Source organism: Myotis yumanensis, unplaced genomic scaffold (assembly GCF_028538775.1).
Source record: "Myotis yumanensis isolate MYYU_CA2020_CCGP unplaced genomic scaffold, mMyoYum1.0.hap1 SCAF_2, whole genome shotgun sequence".
Lineage (NCBI taxonomy): Eukaryota > Metazoa > Chordata > Mammalia > Chiroptera > Vespertilionidae > Myotis > Myotis yumanensis.
In genome coordinates, this window is record NW_027223753.1 from 92434757 (window position 1) to 92454138 (window position 19382).

A 19382-nucleotide genomic window follows, 5' to 3' on the forward strand; every position below is an offset into this window, starting at 1 on the left:
TTAGTTCGCAGTTCTTTAGTGAACCAGACTGGCAACTCCATAATACTTGTTGATAAAACCAGCGAGAGTGTTAGATCACCAAGTCCCACAGGCAGCCTGGCATATTCCATGGATCCTAGAACAGGCACTTCAATCGGTAAACATCCCAGCCCAACGTTTGCTGCTTTGTGACCTTGGTCAATTACATGATCATCAAACTTCAGCTCTCTCGTCTGAAAAACAGGTACAACACTGCCTGCCTCATTGGGTTATTTATAGTTTAATGCAATAATGTCTACCAGGCCCCCAGCATGGTGCTTGGAGGAGGGTAAAAGTCCATAGAATGGCAGCTGTTCATTCTGAGAGAAGGGCTATCTTCCTGATTTTTTAAACTCTAAGTGGATATTTACATAATAATTTTTAAAGTAAACATTTCACAAAGATCAAAATTGAATATGATGCTGTATTATTTTAAACTTTCTTGACCTTTGTCTATGTACATTAATGCATGTTTGAACATAGATGAACTAGCTACATGTAGTACCTTATATGTGTTTTATTTTTTTCCATTCAGCATTATTTTACATACACATGTCTATGTTTTGGTATAATCTATATATGTCATTTTTATATTTCACCCTGAAGGCAACACATACATAATATTATAATAAATTGGTGAGATACTAGACCATGATGTTAATATTTGTCCCCAGAAAGCCCCAAGGCTCCAGGACTCACCAACCCAGTATGTCAAACCTGTTAGCCAGTCACTCAGTACTTACTAGGAGCCTTTGTCTAACTATTGGTCAGCCTGACTTGTTCCCTCACAAGTCTGCCCTCTGGTTCTCCTCAAGACACCCTCACAGCCCTCTCTGTTTGCTCCCCTCTTGCTGAGACTACTTAGTTCCTTACGACTCCTTTCAGGAAAGGTTTTTCAGTCTCTGCATTATTGATATTTGTACCCGATAATTCTTTGTTGGGAGTGGGGGCTGTCCTGTGCATTATAGAGTATTGAGCAACATCCCTGACCTCTACTCACTGGATGCTGGCAGTACCTCCCCGCAGTTATGTCAATCAAAAATGTCTCCAGACACAGCCCAATGTGCCCGGGGGTTGGGTGGGGCAGAGTGCCCTTGGTTGAGAGAGAACCATAAAGGATTCTGGTCTGTGACATTTTTGCTCATTTGTGGGCCCAGGATGTCCCTGGCTTTGCCTCTGCATCATTCTAACAGCTGAACCATCTCTTTCCCTGGAAGTTTAATCACCATCATAGAAATGAAACTATGATTGAGGTCTAAAATAGGACATGAGGTCTGGATAAAGCAGGGTGATTTCTACTCACTATAATTACAAGTAGGATAAGAAAGGCAATCCAGTCTAATGGAAAGTCCCTTTACCTTTCCAAGTCTGGGTTATTCATCTATAAAATGAAGGTAGTAACAGAGGAGCCTGCCTAACTTTAAGGGCTATTGTGATGATCAGTATGTTAATTGATTGACTCATTCATTCAACATTTATTGAGACAACAGTGTATGGTGCATGGATGCAGAGAGGTATCAGACAAGGTGTCCAACCTCAAGGGAGAGACAATCACAGACACCTGTAAAACTCAGTGGTTCCATTCATAGGTGATTGGATACACAAAATGTGGTGTATACATACAACGGAGTATTATTCATCCTTACAAGGGTAGGAAATTCTGACATATGCCACAGCATGAATGAGCTTGAATGACAGTATGCTAATTGAAATAAGCTAGACACAAAAGGAGAGGTTTGGCAATGGCTGGGGTAGGAAGGCAAGAGCTAGGAAAAATGGGGAAGGACATGTAGGACATGTGAACTAGAACAGTTTGATGTTCCTGGAACATGAAGTGGTAGGTGAGATGGAGAGGCAGTAAAGGAGGCCAGTGAGAGAGCTGGTGGCCAGGGCCACCAAAACCTTGAATGCCATGGTAAGGAGACTGGGTGTCATCCTGCCAGCAGTAGGAACCACCAGAGGATTACAGACAGGGAAATAACATGGTCCCATGTGTAACTAAGTGAGATGATGTATGTGAAAGCCCTTTGTAATTTGTAGACTCCTGCAGAAATGTCAAGTTTTATGATGGTTGTTACTGTTACAATGACTGCTGCAGGTGACATACAGCATCGGGTGCAACAGCAGAACATAGGGTAGCAGGAAGTATTAGCTAGTTTACCGTGGATCGTAGAAGCAAGTGCAGTAAGCTCACAAGGCTCACCAAGGGCTGGTCTTGCCTGCAGGTGGAGGTAATGAGAAAAGGGTCATAAATAGGAGCAAAGCATGTGATGGAGGTAGCCATGAGGAGACGCCTGGAACAGAGCCATCGATCCAGGCCCACAGATGCTGCCCCTCACTGGGTTATTCACTAAAGTCGACGATGCAGTGTGGCTTATGCTGCTGCCCTTCAGTGAGGCTCCACTGGATCTACACGAAAAAGACAAAGATACATGGAGCTCCATCAGGGGAGCGGAAACAAATGTGGGCCCTGACAAATGATGAAAGAAGGGCATTACTGAGGCTCCTGGAGCTCTTTTGCTGAGAGAAGTTGGACATTTTAAAGAACTAGAAACACATTATTCTCTGGCATTTATTAAGAAATAGTGGGTCAAAGGGTTTTTATACAGTCATAGAACCAGTTTTACCCTGAGGCAGTGGAAGCCTCCACTTGATGACAAGGCTTGGGAAGGAGGTAAGCCCAACATTAGGGGAGGGATTTGTGCCTTAAATTTTGTATGTGATTCAATTTTTTGTAAGCTAAATCTTATTTCCCCATTGATTTATATTAGAATCTCCAGGCTGTAGTCTATTACTTTCTCATGGATTTTTTTACTTTGAAAGGGGTTGTCCTCTGCATTCTCCTCTCTCCACGCCATCTGGGGCCCATAGTGTTAAAGGAAGCCTGGGCCAAATCCTGCTAGGCCATGAGCAACCATTTCTTAGCATTTCCGTTTGAGGGTTCACCAGCCGTGGGCAAACTATGGCCCGTGGGCCGGATCCAGCCCGTTTGAAATGAATAAAACTAAAAAAAAAAAAAAGACCGTACCCTTTTATGTAATGATGTTTACTTTGAATTTATATTAGTTCACACAAACACTCCATCCATGCTTTTGTTCCGGCCCTCTGGTCCAGTTTAAGAACCCATTGTGGCCCTCGAGTCAAAAAGTTTGCCCACCCCTGGTTCAGACGTTCCTATTTGGTTACATACTTGGAATAAGTTAAGCTCAAAAATAAAATAATAAGAATATCATGAAGTCATTTCACACCTCTCATCTAAAACTCCAAAGCTAAGGACTCAAAAGTATTTATTTGGCACCTATTAGCATATCACTGTGAGGAAAAATATTGTGGAAAAGCCTCCTTTTGTTTATTTTTATCCTACCTGTCTCTAAAAGGTATTCATGGTACTTTCCAAAGTAGAAGACAATGTTTCCTACTAAGAACAGTATGCTATTCCCCTTGAATTGCTAGTGCTATTTTGGTATTATTTCTATATTAAAAATTCTTTCAAAAAACAAAATCTCAAGGAGGGAAGGAAAGGAGGGAAAGCGTGTGAGCTGGGTGGAGGAGATGGCTCACCAGGAGAGCAACAGGGGCTTGTCCTGGGAATGAATCACCTGTTACAGTTTCAAGAGGCCTCATGTCCCAGGCCCCGGCTGCTCCAGGACATGATGCTTTTGTGACTGGGCCAGACTGTTGAAGGCCCTTCAATTCAAGGCCAAAGGCTAAAATTTTATTCTGTGGCAACAACAGCCCATTAATATTCAAGCCTAATTTACATAACACCATCTTCAAGGGAAGCTGGGATATTAAAGAATACATAGAAAGGGTAAAGAAACACTGAAGTTTTCTTTGCTGAGGATGAGATTTGAAATGCAAGCATGTTCTTCCCCACCCCAGTCTGTCCTGTATAAGGAGGACGCATAAGAAAAAAGCCTGCCACCTTTCCATCCCTCCTCACATCTCCCTGGTGTGATCCGATGATCCTCGTGACTCAGACACAAGGCAGCGGAGGATGTGACCACAGCCCCACTCACTCCTGCAGTGGAAATGGCTTCCCATTTCACACTCTCATGCTCTCAGCCTGTCCTCTCTGCCTGCAGGGTGACTCAGCTTCCCCCTTCCTCGGCCTATCCTGGGCTTTGGGCTCTGCCTGGGATGCCAGGACAGTTCCTCAGAGGGTTGGCCTGGAATCTAAAGAGGCTCCAGGGCCCTGGCAATCTAAAGAGGATGGGACGCCAGAATGGTGGCAGGTCTCTGCCTGCCTGCTGTCCCTCTGAGGCCTGCTCCACAACTGGGGCCCCATCCAGGTGAAGCCCTGGTGGGGACATCAGTAAAAAGATTTGCTTTTCAGTAACAACAGTGCAGGTAAGATGTTGGTTTGACGATATGGATTCAAAACAGACTTGTAAATGGTCTCAGCTGAGCCAGTGCCAGGCCAAAGCCCAAAAAGGATGGGTGGCATTGCTTAGACCACACCTCAGGGGGCAAACATTTCTCAGGGGATGAGAAGTGCATATTGATGTGCTGACTCTTCATCTGAAAGCCTCAAGGTTTCTTCTATGAAATTCTTCTCTGTGATCTGGGGCATTTAAACTCTGACAAATAAAACCTGCAACCTAAAGCCCCTCTCTTTCACTTCTCCCCCATTCCCACTACACCAGGTCCTCCATTCCAGGCTCACACCCTCTCAGGGATTTTCATCCCAACACAACCCTCCCAGTTTCCCTTTCTCTCTCATACCTGGCTCCTTTGACACAACACTGCAAATTCATATTCCCTTTCTCCCTGGTCGGGCTGGGCTCACCCCATCCACCTCAAACCAGGGATCAATCTGTTTGGTTTTCTCTGCATTTCCTTATAGATCAGTGATTCTCAACCTTCCTAATGCCTCGACCCTTTAATACAGTTCCTTATGTTGTGGTGACCCCCAATTTCATTGTTACAAATTGAACATAATTAAAGCATAGTGATTAATCACAAAAACAATATGTAATTATATATGTGTTTTCTGACCGTCTTAGGCGACCCCTGTGAAAGGGTCATTCGACCCCCAAAGGGGTCGCGACCCACAGGTTGAGAACCGCTGTTATAGATAGTCAAGTTGTGTGGAAGAAACCATGGTGGCACTAAAGGTTTATTGTCTCTGGTCACAGATTTTACCCACTGCCAGCAGCCCTTTTCCTGTCCCTGGCCAGATTCCTTTCTACTATTCGTAGCACCTACCACAAACCTAATCCACTCCCTAAGGTTGGGGTGATGGGAGGGCGTGCAGACCTCTATAGATGCCCAGCTCACAGCGGGAAGCCTCAGTGGTAGCAAAGCTGAGTGTTCTGAAGGAGGGCTTGTCACACATGATTTAGGGCAGGGACCAGCATGATGGCAGGTGAGTGCAGGACAGCCGAGCACATGGAGATCCCCTTTGGGGACCTGCAAGCTGTTTGGGAGGAATTTGAGGGTCATGGGTTCCCACCCCCACTCTATGAAAGTAGAAGCACAACAAAAGAAATACTGTTTTGTTTCTATTCTTCTGAAACACTAGTGGCCCAGTGCATGAAATTCATGCACATTAAAAGGGAATTAATTAGAGGAAATATTTTAATATTGCTATTTGCCCTTTCTCTATAATAGAAGTGTCAGAGATGAAAGAAAATTAGTAAAATGTATATGAAAATCTCCCTCCTGTCACAGTCTGGGGTGCGCCATGGGACCTAGAGTCAAGTCCCCGCCCACCACCTGCACACGCTTTGAAATTGCATGAGACCCAGACCTAGCTGGCCCCACCCCTGTCCAGCCCCTCTGGGCAGAGGGCGCAGCCTCAAGTCCCCCGGCCTGAGTTCTCCTATCAAGCCCCGCTGGGCAAGGGGCATGGCCTGAGGTCCCCCATCAAACCCAGCTGGGAGGAGGGCATGACCTGAGGTATCCTGGCCTGGTGCCAGGGCAGAGGGGGGGCTCAGCCTGAGGTCCCCTGTCAAGCCCCGGGGGGCAGGGACACGGCCTGAGGTCCCTCGCCCCAGCCAGGCACCATGAAGCCTCAGGCCCCTGTTGTTTGGTCGTGAGGTTACGGCATCCCGGCTATTTTGCATATTCCTCTATTATATAGATAGGTCTTATTCCCAGGGTGTAAACCTGGAGCACACATGCAGTTTAAATAAGAGGCTCCTTATAAACTTGAGGGGGAAAAATGACCCCCTTCAATCTCAAAAAAGAACTCATACTACATATGGCATGTATTTTTAAAGGAACAAACTTTTAATTTTATTTTTAATGCAAACGTCAGAGGGTGATTGGTCATCTCTATAAACCGGCATCTTTGCGTGAATATGGATGAGGTATGCAAAAAGCCAATAATTGATAGTTCTTTATTTAACAAAGCAGCAATCCTATACTAATAAAAGACAAACATGCAAATTGACCGGACTTTTGCTACGCCTTAAGCCACGCCCACCAGCCAATCAGAGCGACTATATGCAAATTAACCCAACCAAGATGGCGACCGGCAGCCACGGAGCTGGAGCGAGCAGGAGGCTTGCTTGCTCCAGTGATGGAGGGAGCCAAGGTTCCCCACCTGCCTTGGCCCGGCTCTGAGCTCCACTGAAAGCAACAAAGTTTCAATTATAGAAGCTAAACAAACCCCAGATACCTGCTTTCAGCAGGCCATGGCCACGGAGCTGGAGCGAGCAGGAGTGGGTTGCCCCTGGTGATGGAGGAAGCCAAGCTTTCCGCAGGCCTCTGCTAAAGGCAACAAAGTTTCAATTATAGAAGGTAAATAAATCCCAGAATAAAAAAGAAAAGAAAAGAAAAAAAGGAGAGGCTGGGAGCTTACATTGCCAGGGTGCTTGGCCAGCCTGAAAATGGCCCTCAGCCCCTCACCCAGACTGGCCAGGCACCCCAGTGGGGACCCCCCACCCTAAAGGGGGTGTGGCCAGCCTGAAAACAGCCATCAGCCCCTCACCCAGGCTAGCCAAACCTCCACTGGGGTGGACATCCTCAGAGGGGTCCCACACTGCAAGAGGGCATACGCCAGGCTGAGGGACCCCCTGAGTGCACAAATTTTTGTGCACTGGGCCTCTAGTATTTTTATAATTGAAATACAAAAATATGACAAAATCCTATAGAACTCCCCATTACCTCCATAATAGGCTAAATTCCTCGGAGCAGTTTTGGGGGCCCTAAAATCTAGGGCTAACCTGCTTTATAATCTGTAGCTGGCCACTGTGCCTGAAGCCTCTATACTCTGGGAAAAGCCACAATTTCCCTGATTCACTGCCCTTATAGAAGCTGTTCCTCCTTTTCTTGGATATCTTCTCCTCACGCCATGTTGTCAGCTGGTGTTACGGCCTGAATGTTTGTGCCTGGGGTCACAAAATCATGTGTTGAAACTCTAACCCCAATATAATGGTATTTGAAAGTGGGACCAAAAGAGAGAATTAGGGTTGGATGCCTCCAAAGGATGGAACCTCATGATGGGATTAGTGACCTTATAAGAAGAAGAGAGATCTTGCTCCCCCTCCACACTCATGAATCAAGGAAAGGCCACATGTGCATACAGCAAGACAGGAAGAGAGGCCTCACCAAGAACTGAATCAGCCCAGCTGGTGTTGCTCAGTGGTTAAATGTCGACCTATGAACCAGGAGGTCAGGGTTCTACTCATAGTCATGGCACATGCCTGGGTTGTGGGTTTGATCCCCAGTATGGGGCCCGCAGGAGACAGCCGATCAATGATTCTCTCTCATTATTGATGTTTCTATCTCTCTCTCCCTCTCCCTTCCTCTCTGAAATAAATATATGTATAATAGAGGCCCTGTGCATGAAATTAGTGCACGGGGGGGTGGGGGGGGGGGGTTTTCTCAGCCCGGCCTGCACCCTCTCACAATCTGAAACCCCTCAGGGGATGTCCGACTGCCAGTTTAGGCCTGATCCCATGGCAGTCAGACATCCCTCTCGCTATCCAGGACCTCTGGCTCCTAACCGCTTGCCTGCCTGATTGCCCCTAACCACTTGCCTGCCTGCCTCATCACCCCTAATGGCTCGCCTGCCTGCCTGATCGCCCCTAACTGCCTCTGTCTGCCTGCCTCATTGCCCCAAACCACTCGCTTGCCTGCTTGATCGCCCATAACCACCTCTGCCTCAGCCCCCACCACTGCAGCTTGTCCATAAAGGCATCCAGAATGACGTCCAGAAGGTTGTTCAGCTGCCTGGCCTAATTAGCATATTACGCTTTTATTATTATAGATATACTAGGGGCCCAGTGAACAAAAATTTGTGCACTCGGCGGGGAGAGGGGGTCCCTCAGCCCGGCCTGTGCCCTCTCACAGTCTGGGACCCTTCAGGAGATAACGACCTGCTGGCTTAGGCCTGCTCCCGGGTGGCAGAGGGCAGGCCCAATCCCTAGGTGCAGCCCCTGGTCAGGCTCAGAGCAGGGCCGATTGGGGGGTTGGGGCGCTGCCCCCTGTCATGCACAGAGCAAGGCGGATCGGGAGGTTGCGATGCCACCCCTAGTCACCCTCAGGGTAGGGCTGATTGGGAGGTTGAGGCACCACCCCCTGTCACACACAGAGCAGGGCTGATCAGGGGATTGGGGCGTTGCCCCCTGCCATGCACAGAGCAGGGCCAATCAGAGGAGTTAGGGCTCCGTATCCTGTCACACACAGAGCAGGGCCGATCAGGGGGTTGAGGAGCTGCCCCCTGCCATGCACAGAGTAGGGCCAGTAGGGGAGTTGGGGCACCACCCCCTGTCACACACAGAGCAGGGCCGAACAGGGGGTTGGGTGCTGCCACTGTCACACTCAGGGCAGGGCCGATGGGGAGGTTATGGCTCTACCCTGTCACACACAGAGCAGGGCCCGTGGGGGAGGGTGGTTGGGGCACTGCACCCTGTCACACACAGAATCGCAGGGCGATCAGGGGGTTGGGGAGCTCCCCCCTATCAGGCACAGAGCAGGGCTGATCAGGGGGTTGGGGCGCCTTCCCCTGTCACGAACAGAGCAGGGCCCATGGGGGGGTGGTTGTGGCCTCGCCCCCTGTCACACACAGAGCCGCAGGGTGATCAGGGGGCTTGGTCGCTGCCCCCTGTCACGCTGATCCCAGTGCCGGGGGGCCTCATTGCTCCACTGATCCCGGTGCTGGGAGGCATATTACCCTTTTACTATAAAGGATAGAGGCCTGGTGCATGGGTGGAGGCCGGCTGGTTTGCCCTGAAGGGTGTCCTGGATCAGGGTGGGGGGTCCCCACTGGGGTGCCTGGCCAGTCTGGCTGAGGGGCTGAGGGCCGTTTTCAGGCTGGCAGGTGACTGAAGCTCCCAACCGCTCCTTTTTTTCTTTTTTTTTAAATTCTGGGCCAACTTTAGCTCTGAGGCCTCGGCTGTATTTGAAACAATGTTGCAGTCCGGCTGGCTGAAGCCTGGCTGATTGAAAGCAGGTTTCTGGGGTTTTGTTTAGCTTCTATATTTGTTACAATGTTTCTTAGAGAGCAGCTGAGAGGCCGGCAAGGCAGGCGGGGAACCTGGCTTCCTCCGTCACTGGAGCAAGCAAGCCTCCCTGTTCGAGTCAGCTGCCTGGCTGCCGGCCACCATCTTGGTTGGCAGTTAATTTGCATATCTCAGTGATTAGCCAATGGGAAGGGTAGTGGCCGTACGGCTAATTACCATGTTTCTCTTTTATTAGATAGGATATAAAGAACTGAATCAGCTGACACTTTGATCTGGCACTTCCCAGCCTCCAGAAATAAATACCTGTTGTTTAAGCCACCCAGTTCGTGGAATTTAATTACAGCAGCCTGAATGGACTAAAACAGCTGGCAAACACTTACTCAGGCTTTCCAAAGCCTTCCTCAGCACTTCAAGATTAAATTAGTCTTCTCCCTTCCTGTGCCTTCAAAGCCCTCTGGTCCAGCCCTTTGTATTCTTATCTGACTGAATCTGACCTATTTGACTTGGGTCTGTCTTTCCTATCAGACTATGAACTCAAAGCAGGGATCAAGTCTTTCTCATCTTGTGCTGTCATTACCCAACCCAGCTTATTACTGTCACTATTTCTGTTTCTGATATGTAATGGTTGGTGGCTTGAGAAATTCATTTTTTTAAGAAATAGTTTCTTTTATATCTCTGAATTTTTGGTCATCAATATTATCACAAACGTAACCTTTATTATTAAAAAGAATAATAATTATAAATATAACCATTATTAAACAGTGTTTACATAGTACCGATGAGCATGGGACCATAAGAGTTAAATGGAATATAGGTCTAGTATAAATTTCACATATAATCCCTGATATCACTGACTTTGCAGTTTGGTCAGATTGCAAGACCTACACCAAATAGAATTATGGGATTTTGAGGTTGAAGAGGCGTATTTAGAGAAAATAAAACAACAAACAACTATTTATTTAATTTTGATGTAGCAGATACCTGCTCCAATGTTATCCCACACAAGTACTTCCTGAAGCATAGCTGTCTTCCCATCATGGCTGCTGCAGGCCTGTGGGGTGGTCTGCACTGGAAACACCTGGAGATCTTAAGGAGTTCACGCTGGGCTGAATATCAAAGTTGGGGAGTGTGAGCCATTCTCCCCATTCTCCCTGTTGGGTTATACTCTGGTAGAGGACTCCCAAAAGTGTCACAAAGTTCAATGAAGTTTTTGTGTCATATTCTCTGGCCTCAGAACCCAGATAGGAGTCCAGGGAGGTTGGGTAGGAATGGATTCTACCCAGTGTAGATGACATGCTACACTGAGAATCTCTACTAGAAACTTCTACCAAGGTTTTGTTCCTGGATCAAGATAGTCATATTTTATTTTCTTACAGAATTTTTTCCAGAGAATTTCTTCAATCTCCTTTGTGTCATCTCAGATTCTCTGTGAAGCAGATGCCAATACCAGAGTAGACATGCAAGAGATTTATTGGGGGAAACATTTATGATAAAGGGGAGGGAGCAGGAGGAGCAGGTGAGGAGTGCCTGTAAGAGAAAAAAGGGAAGGAAGATGGGGCAGGAAGAGCCTCAGGCCTCAGAGCAGTCCTGAGAGTCCCAGCTGGACCAATAGTGAGTTGCTGAGCCAGCGCTGCCAGATGAGGACTCTACTAGCAAAGAGGAATGGCCTGGCTCTAGTACCTCTTTGGGCACCTGGAGAAGTGTAGCCTGGCATGGCTGCCATGATGGACTCAAAGGTGCAGCACTTGGATGTTGTCAGTTAGCTGTGCTCCATGAGAGGGCTCTCCTGAAGAGAGATTTGAGCACAGCACCTCTGTGGCTGCCACACCCTTCCTTTCAAGTAGAATGTTGTTGGATTGCTTACTGAGCTCTGTCAGATTCCCAGCAGCAAACATAATTTGACTTCCATCCCAGGAGGAAGCAGGCCCCAGCCAACAGGCCTGGGACTTCCCAGTCCTTTCCTGTCTCTCCTTCACTTTCTTTCCCACTTCCCCCAGCTTTGGCCCCCAGCGTGGCCTGGCATGCCTGAACCCTAGCAATGAAAAGCAGGAAGGGGTCATTCAAACTGCCAACACCATGCATCAGGTATGAAATTCATAGTCACCTGCAAAAATAAATTCAGTGGTTTCTTAGACAATCAAGTTGTTTCTCTGTCAGTTCAAGGTTTTCTGCCAATTTGGAATTATCTTAGTTAATTCAGGGTGTTACTGCTCCTGACTCTTCCTGGAGCTGCACACATGTTCCAGGTCTCACCTGCCAGCATGGCACTGGGGGAGGATGGCATGCCTGGTTTGCTACCCTGCCATCCTGGCCTGGCTTCACTGGGAATGTTCTCAGACCAGAGGACCCGGGGTCATCAGCCTCTGTCTTGGCTCCCTCTCTCTATACACAACCCACCCCACAGCCGCTACTGGAATTGCCAGTCATTACCCAAGGTCATTTCTGACCTATCTTTCCTCTCTCTTTCTTTTTTTTTTAAATCCACACCCGAGGATATTTCTCCCACTTATTTTTAGAGAGTGTGGAAGGGAGGGGAGAGACAGAGAGAGAAACTTTGTTGTGAGAGAGACACATCGATTGGTTGCCTCCCGACCAGGGCTGGGGATCAAGCCTGCAACTGAGGTACGTACCCTTGACCAGAATTGAACTGTGACCCTTCAGTCCGTGGGCCAATGATCTAACCACCGAGTGAAACTGGCTAGAACTCCTTTCTCTCTCTTTGCAAGTTATCTTCCGCATTAGGTTGTGTATGCAGCCGCCTATGGAAGGAGCCATCACCTTGGGCAAAGCAGCTCTTTCTGGAAGACAGTTGGCAGCTGAATACTGTCTGCTGGTGACACTGTGGCAGCTGGGGGACTAAATCCTTCATTCCTGAAAGGGGATCTGGGAGGGTATCCCTAGCATGAGTACATATGTGTGCAAACACTGTGAGAGCGTTGGCCATTACCACCTTCCTCCCCCATATCCTAGGAGGATGTGAAAGGAACGGGATATGGAATCAATATGAAGATTAATTGTGATGTTCCGTTTCATTCCTCTCCATCTTGAGAGTTCATGTTAAAGTTCATGCATCCAAGTACTATTGACTGCCACGGGGGATTTCCCAATCCTTTCCTGTCTCTCCTTTGCTTTCTTTTCCACTTCCCCCTACTTGTTCACACTTCCAGTGCAGGCTGTCAGGGGAAATCAAAAGCACTGAACTCGGAACCAGCCCGAGGCCAGCTCAGGCCAAGGCTCAACTGATGGGAAGTGGCAGCTGCAGTATTGGCTAAATTGCTTTGGAAGGATTTCCAATAGCCCTTGCTCATGTTTCCTTGGATGGGATCTAAAGTTGCCTACACGTATAGCTACAGTGTCCTCTCAGGGTGTTTTCCCAGCATGGCTGCTCCAGAATCACAAAAAGGCTCTGGTGACCAGTGGCAGCTCCTTTGTCACATACCTCCCACCCTGCCCATAAACACTTGAAATGGGGGATCCACATATTCACTGTCAGATCCAACACTGCATTCACACCAAGACTCTTCCCTCGGTCTCCACGGAACCCCTGTCACAGGGTAACTACTTCCCTGTCATGATGACGTGTGGATGAGTCACAGTCAGGCATGTCGTCTCGAACCCTCCGAACTGCAGAAGCCGGGAAACAAGCCCAGGGAGGACAAAGCCTCTCTGAGTAGAAAGCTCCTCTGTGCTTCCAGGGCTGTGCCTCTGTGACATTTCTGCTCTAGAAATTTCCGTTTTCAGTCTTCGTCACAGACACGTGAACGCCTGAAATCCCCATCTCTAGTGACTCATTCCTTTTGGCTAACAACAAGAATGCTTGTCTCACTTTATCCTTGTTTAACATGAAGATTCCCCAGGGTGAGTGTTGCTTTAAGTCATGGAATATGAGAGCTGGCAGGGATCTTAAAGATAACCCAGTTCTGTGTGCTCATCCAACTGAGTGAGGTGGTCATGATGGAGCCTGAGGAGGCCACGGCGTAAGTGAGCACACCTTGGAGCAGAGACTGTCCTGGACTCTGGAGAGTAAAATTGTCCTTAAACTAGACTATAATTTAAACCAGTTTTGTATTAAAACAAATAAGGATACAGTGTGATGCAGAATGTCAAATATGTGTGAATTTGTCAAAGAAATTTTGATGTGCTGGCCAATTTTGAACAGCCAATAGTGTTTCAATTCACTTACCACAGCTGTTGTGGGGACTCTGCTGGAAAGTTTGGGAAGTACTGCTTTAAAAAGAGCAAGCTGCACCCTGGTCAGCATGCTCAGTGGTTAGAGCATCAGCCCTTGCACCCTTCAGTCAAGGGATTGATTCACAGTCAAGGGCATGTATCTGGGTTGCAGGTTACATCCTCAGCCCCGTCAGGGCACATGCAGGAGGCAACCAATCGATATGTCTCTTTCACATCTCTCTCTCTCTCTCTCTCTCTCTCTCTCTCTCTCTCTCTCCTTTCCCCACTCCCTTCCACTCTCCCTAAAAAATTCAATGGAAAAAAATATCCTCGGGTGAGGATTTGAAAAAAAAAGAGCAAACTGCTATATGCTCCAGCCGAGCATGTCAAACTTGGGGCCAGCCGTGAGTTTGACATGCTTGCATCCAGCAGATCCACTTCTGGGTGTTAGAATTCTAATACCAATTGAATGTGTGTGTTTTTCCACACCACCAAGCAAGAGACACTGTCTATCTGGAAATAGCATCAGATCTCATAGATTAAGGGCTCAGTCTGACAAGTATTTCCTCTGCCCCCCACTTCAGACACCAATCACAAGTCCAGGTTATTTCTGTGTTTCTGACCTACCAGCTATAGATGGAGGTTTCAATGCCCCCCTCCTTGGGTTCAATGAATTTGCTCGAGTGGCTCAGAGAAAAATGCTTACGAGATTACTGGTTTATTACAAAAGAATATAACTCAGTAACAACCAGGTGGAAGAGATGCATAGGGCAAACTATGGGAAAAGGGCTCAAAGCTTCCATTCCCTCTCCAGGTGCTCCACTCTCCCAGAATCTCCATATGTTCACCAATCTGGACGCTCTCCCAAACCCTTCCTTTTGGGTTTTATGGAGGTTTCATTACATATAAATAATTGATTAAATCGTTGGCCATTGGTGATTGAACTCAACCTCTAAGGCCTCTCCCTAACCCAGAGGTGAGCGGGTGAGGACTGAAAGTTCCAACTCCCTAATCATATGGTTGGTTGTCCTGGCAACCAGCCCTCACTTTTTGGTTCCCCAGGGCTTTCCAAAAAGTACCTCACTAATGTAGTCATAGACCACGTGAATTATATATTTTATTATAAATCATAATATCACAGAATTTGGCCAAAAGAATTGAAAACGGGAACTCAACAGGTATTTGTACACACAGGTTCATAGCAACATTAGTCACAACAGCCAAAAGGTTGAAGCAATCCAAGTGTCCATTGCTGGAGAAACAAATAAACAAAAGTTGTATATACATACAAAAGAAATACTATTTAGCCTTAAAAAGAAAGAAGATTCAGACACATGCTACAGCATGGATGAACCTTGAAAACATTATTCTAAGTGAAAAAACTCAGACACAAAAGGACAAATACTGTATGACTCTACTCACGTGAGGTATATAGGGTAGTCAAATTATTAAAGACAGAAAGTAGAATGGTTGTTGCCAGCAGCACAGAGGAGTAAGGAGTTGTTTAATGGGTAAGTTTCAATTTTGCAAGAAAAGAGTTCTGCAGATGGATGGTAATGATAGCAGCACGCAATGTGAATGTACTTACACTACTGAACTGTACATTTAGAAATGGTTAAAGAGGTAAATGTTGCATGTGTTTTTACCACAAGCATAAAAAGGTGGGGAGCATGCAAGACAGGAGTGGAATTTCACAGTCAGTTCACCCCACCCACCCTGTCCATTCACGCTCGGATGATGGAAACCAAGATCAGAGAGTGGCAGTCGCCTCCTAGATGCCTGGTTATTTAGTGCGGGAGCCAAGCCCAGGCTTCCTGAGTTTCATGCCCGTGCTCTTTCCTCTGAACCCCACTATTTATTCTTGTTCTCCACACGGATAGGAGAGACACAGGTGACAGGATAATCAGGTCAGGTAATTGTTGCAGTGCCACCTGTACCTCCCCTTTCAATCCCCACTGACACTGCCCTGTCCAGGCCTTTACCACCGGAATGACTGGCACAGCCCTAATGGGTCTCCCTGGCTCTGGTGAAATGCATTCTTTACACACAGCAGCTGCAGAGGGGGTCAATCAGCTGTGCTTCTGGGGAAAGTGTCTCTTGAAGGCCAATCTGATCTGAACAGGCACCCCTATGGCTGCCACGAGATTCTGGGTTTTTTTGTTTGCATGCTGAGAGCATATAGATTCTGAGGCCATCCACAGGCCAGGATAAAGTGCCACAATCAATTCCTGCTGTTTCCCTGGGTTTGTGGCCCGGGTAGGTGTGTGTGTGAGGGAAATAAGCTGTGGCCTGTGAGCAGTGTGTGTGGCCTCCCCTCTCTTATCCTATTAGATGGAGCCAAATTCCTTAGTTTTCCACTCGGTAACCTCATTCCTGTGCCGCCAAGACAAAAAGCACCTTGAAATCTTCCTTTTGTCCTCTCTCCTTCCCAGAAGCCCCACACCCTCCGAGCTTTTCCGATGGCACCTACTATATTATGCCTTGTGTCTCTGACATATACGAGCTTTCCCTCCTCTGGACAGCCCTTGAGAGTGGGCGGAGCACCCACTCATCCTCCGAGTGCATATTCTGTTATCACATCAGTGGCCCTGATGTAGAGTCTAAGCAACTTAAATGAGCTTTCTCATATCAAAGGACTCACCCGAGGGGAACCTCCAGTTCAATGCCAGTGACTAAGCTGATGCGTGGACCTCTTTCATCCAAACTCCAGAGCGTTTCCTCATGTGCTCATGCCACCAAGACTTGTGCTTTCTCCTCTTTCTCCGCGTGCTGCCCTGAAGTTCTGATTCACACGTGGGATGGCGGTCACAGCAAGCAGCTCTGGGGGTCAGTCAGAACAGACTTTACAACTCAATACAACATAAAGACCAGTTAAATCACGTTTAACATAACTTTTTTTTAAAGGCCTAGCAACATGTAAACAGTATATATTCAGTATTCCTTCAGAAATAAATAAAGCAAGGAATGCCAAAATCAGAGGCTATGGAGAGGGAGGGGTGGCAAAGCCCTGAAGACGAAATGTGCTGCTCCACACTTGTGCCCTGGGCCAGTGTTGGCCCCAAGATGGATCTCTGGTCATTGAGCTTGAAAGTAATGTTCTGTTCATTCCATTTCCTCTCCCTTAGATCACTTGCTCTCCTGCTGAGGTTTCTGACAGCTTTTCACCTACCCTGGTCAATCTGTTTCATTCAGCCCCCACAAACCTCATCACCGGAAAATGGGGACCCTTCCAAATTAGGTATTATGAGCTAGCTAGTTGTCCTTCCTTTAAAAAGGAAAAGAGAGGAATGAAAAAGAGCCAGTGCCACTTAAGGAAAAATGAACTATCTTCATGGGAGCATGAGACAGATTCTAGACATAATCTCCAAAGTGGAAATTTGATGACTGCCTTATACAATATATTTACTGTGACTGAAAGTACACTGTTAGGATATTATAGAACAAACAGTTGTACTTAGAGGAAAAAATAATGAACAGGAAAAATATTTTAAATGATATATTTTTAATAAAAATTAGGTGTTTGTGGTTTGTCCTGAGGGTGGAAGCTAGTTGCTCTAACTGCCCTTTTAGGTCCTGTGCTACACTTGGCGTCCTCAGAGGACACTCACAGGGGTGCCCCGTCACTGTGTATTGCTGCCGTGTCACCACTCTGGACCCTCATACAAAAGGAACACAGAGCAAATGCCTCCCAGCATCTCCCGGCTACAGATCCCTGAACAAGGGTCAGGGGTCCTGAGACATGCCCATGGGCCAATCTGGTTTCCCCGGTCCATTTCTTCGTGCAATACACAGAGAGCAGACTCAGGGACGCCACCTACAAACAACCTTAGCAAGATATGCCGCCCTGCATGGTGTTCACGTAGCCCTGCCAAGTTCCACGGGGCTGGGAGGCCAAAGCCCGCTCTTGTGGTTCTCTGCAGAACGCCAGCCTCACACTCATAGGCTATTCTCTGCTTCAGACAACCCCCGCCGTCACCTGCTTCGCATCCCCAGGGGTCAACAAAGCAAGGGCACAGGAATCCGAGGATGTCATTCACTTCTAGGTGGGTGAGGTGGTGTGGGCCCCTAAGAACCACACTGTGCAGTTTGCTGTCACCCCTGTGAAGTTCCCTCTCCTCTGCCTGTTGGCAATGCCTTGAGGACCCAAAGGAAGAATCAGGCTAGTCTCTGACCTTCAAAGAAAACCTAGACAAGAGGGACCAACTGACAAGAAAAACTGAGAACGCGAAAGAGGCACACAGAGAGACAATGCAAAGGAAAGAGACAGACAGAGGAAGAAGCGAGTAAAGAAGGCAAAGAGAGCAGGAGAAAAGTCGAATAGAGAAAGGGGGAAAAAGGAGATTGAAAGGATTTTCCCCCTTTTTCTCTCTGGTGGCTTGAAAGTTCCTTTAAAGTGATTCATTCTCTTTTCTCTCCACAGAGCAGCTGACTAATCAACTAGAGAAAGCCATTGCTGGTGAGTGCTGGCTCTACTGGCCCTGGCGAACAGGGAAGCGGGACGGGCTGCTGGGGCTCACAGGCTGAGTGGGCAGGCTCCTGGGTCCACTGTTCACTTACTAACCACTCTAGTTGGCAGATGACGGGCTTAGGGCCCTCCAGTCACAGTGCACACAGTTAAGAAGCAGTTAGGAAAGAGATCTCCCTTCAAAGGCAAATCCACCTGGAATTCTCATTACAAGCCCCCTCCCTGGGGTTCCAGGATCCAGAATCCCATGCCTGAAATGCATTGAGAAGGAAGCAATCCTCTCACCTATAGTCAGAAGGGGGGGGAATGGCCAGATGGCCAGATTTGGTCTTGAATTCAATAAACAGTTTGAATATTCACTCATCCACTTGTGTGACCTGGGAGAAGAATGATGATGCCAATGCAATAGGTTGCTGTGAGAATTAAAGTGTTTTGTTTTTTTTATATGATCAGTGGAACCATTAGTGCAAGACTGCTTCATCTGGTGGCTAGATTTTACTTCAGAAAACAAACAGTTTGGCCTGAGGGGCTGGGCTGCAGCATATTTGAGGACTGGGGGGTTGGGTAGGGTGGAGGACAGGAGCTGAAGCTATTGGCTGGAGAGGTGGTGTGTCCCAGGCATTAAACCAGAAAAACTCCTGGAAGCTGACATAGATTTCACAGCCAGATTGAGATGCTGCTCTGCCACAGGTCAGTTCTCTGAGAGCCAACTTGTAGAGGAGAGAATCTGTAATGAACACCACCCAATTTGTCTACTCACAACCAGCTTGTTTTAAGGAGCAAAAAATTCATATACTAAGTGAATTTTACCATAGTCCTCTTATGCACGTGATCAAAATATCAGTGTTGTACATGAAAAATTTTCAGGTTTTACTTATTTCTTTTTAATTCTTTGGGAAGCCATTGCCTGTTTTGCAAATATTTTACATTTTAAGGACCATTTCTGCAATTTTTTAATTTATTGATTTACAGAAAAAGTTTTAGATTTTTGTAAAACTTCTAGCAATACATTTGACATGTCTTCAGTAGATTTGGCAGTTTCAAATAGGGGTTAGTTGACTGGTTCTTATTTAAAGGAATGCCAATTTGTGGCCTCAGCTCCTTGCTGTAGGTGGAGGCAAGCGGGCAGGGAGGAGTCCTTGAGCTTGGTGGAAGGAGGCTGAGGGCAGAGAGATGAAGGGGAGAATAAATGCAAACCCTGCCAGGCTGCTGATCCCAAAGAAAGGAGAGGCTGAAGGGCAGACTTGGAAAGTGTCTGAGAGGCAGAGAGGAGGGAAGACTGAGGGGCAGAGAGGAAAGCAAGGCTATGGCTGAGG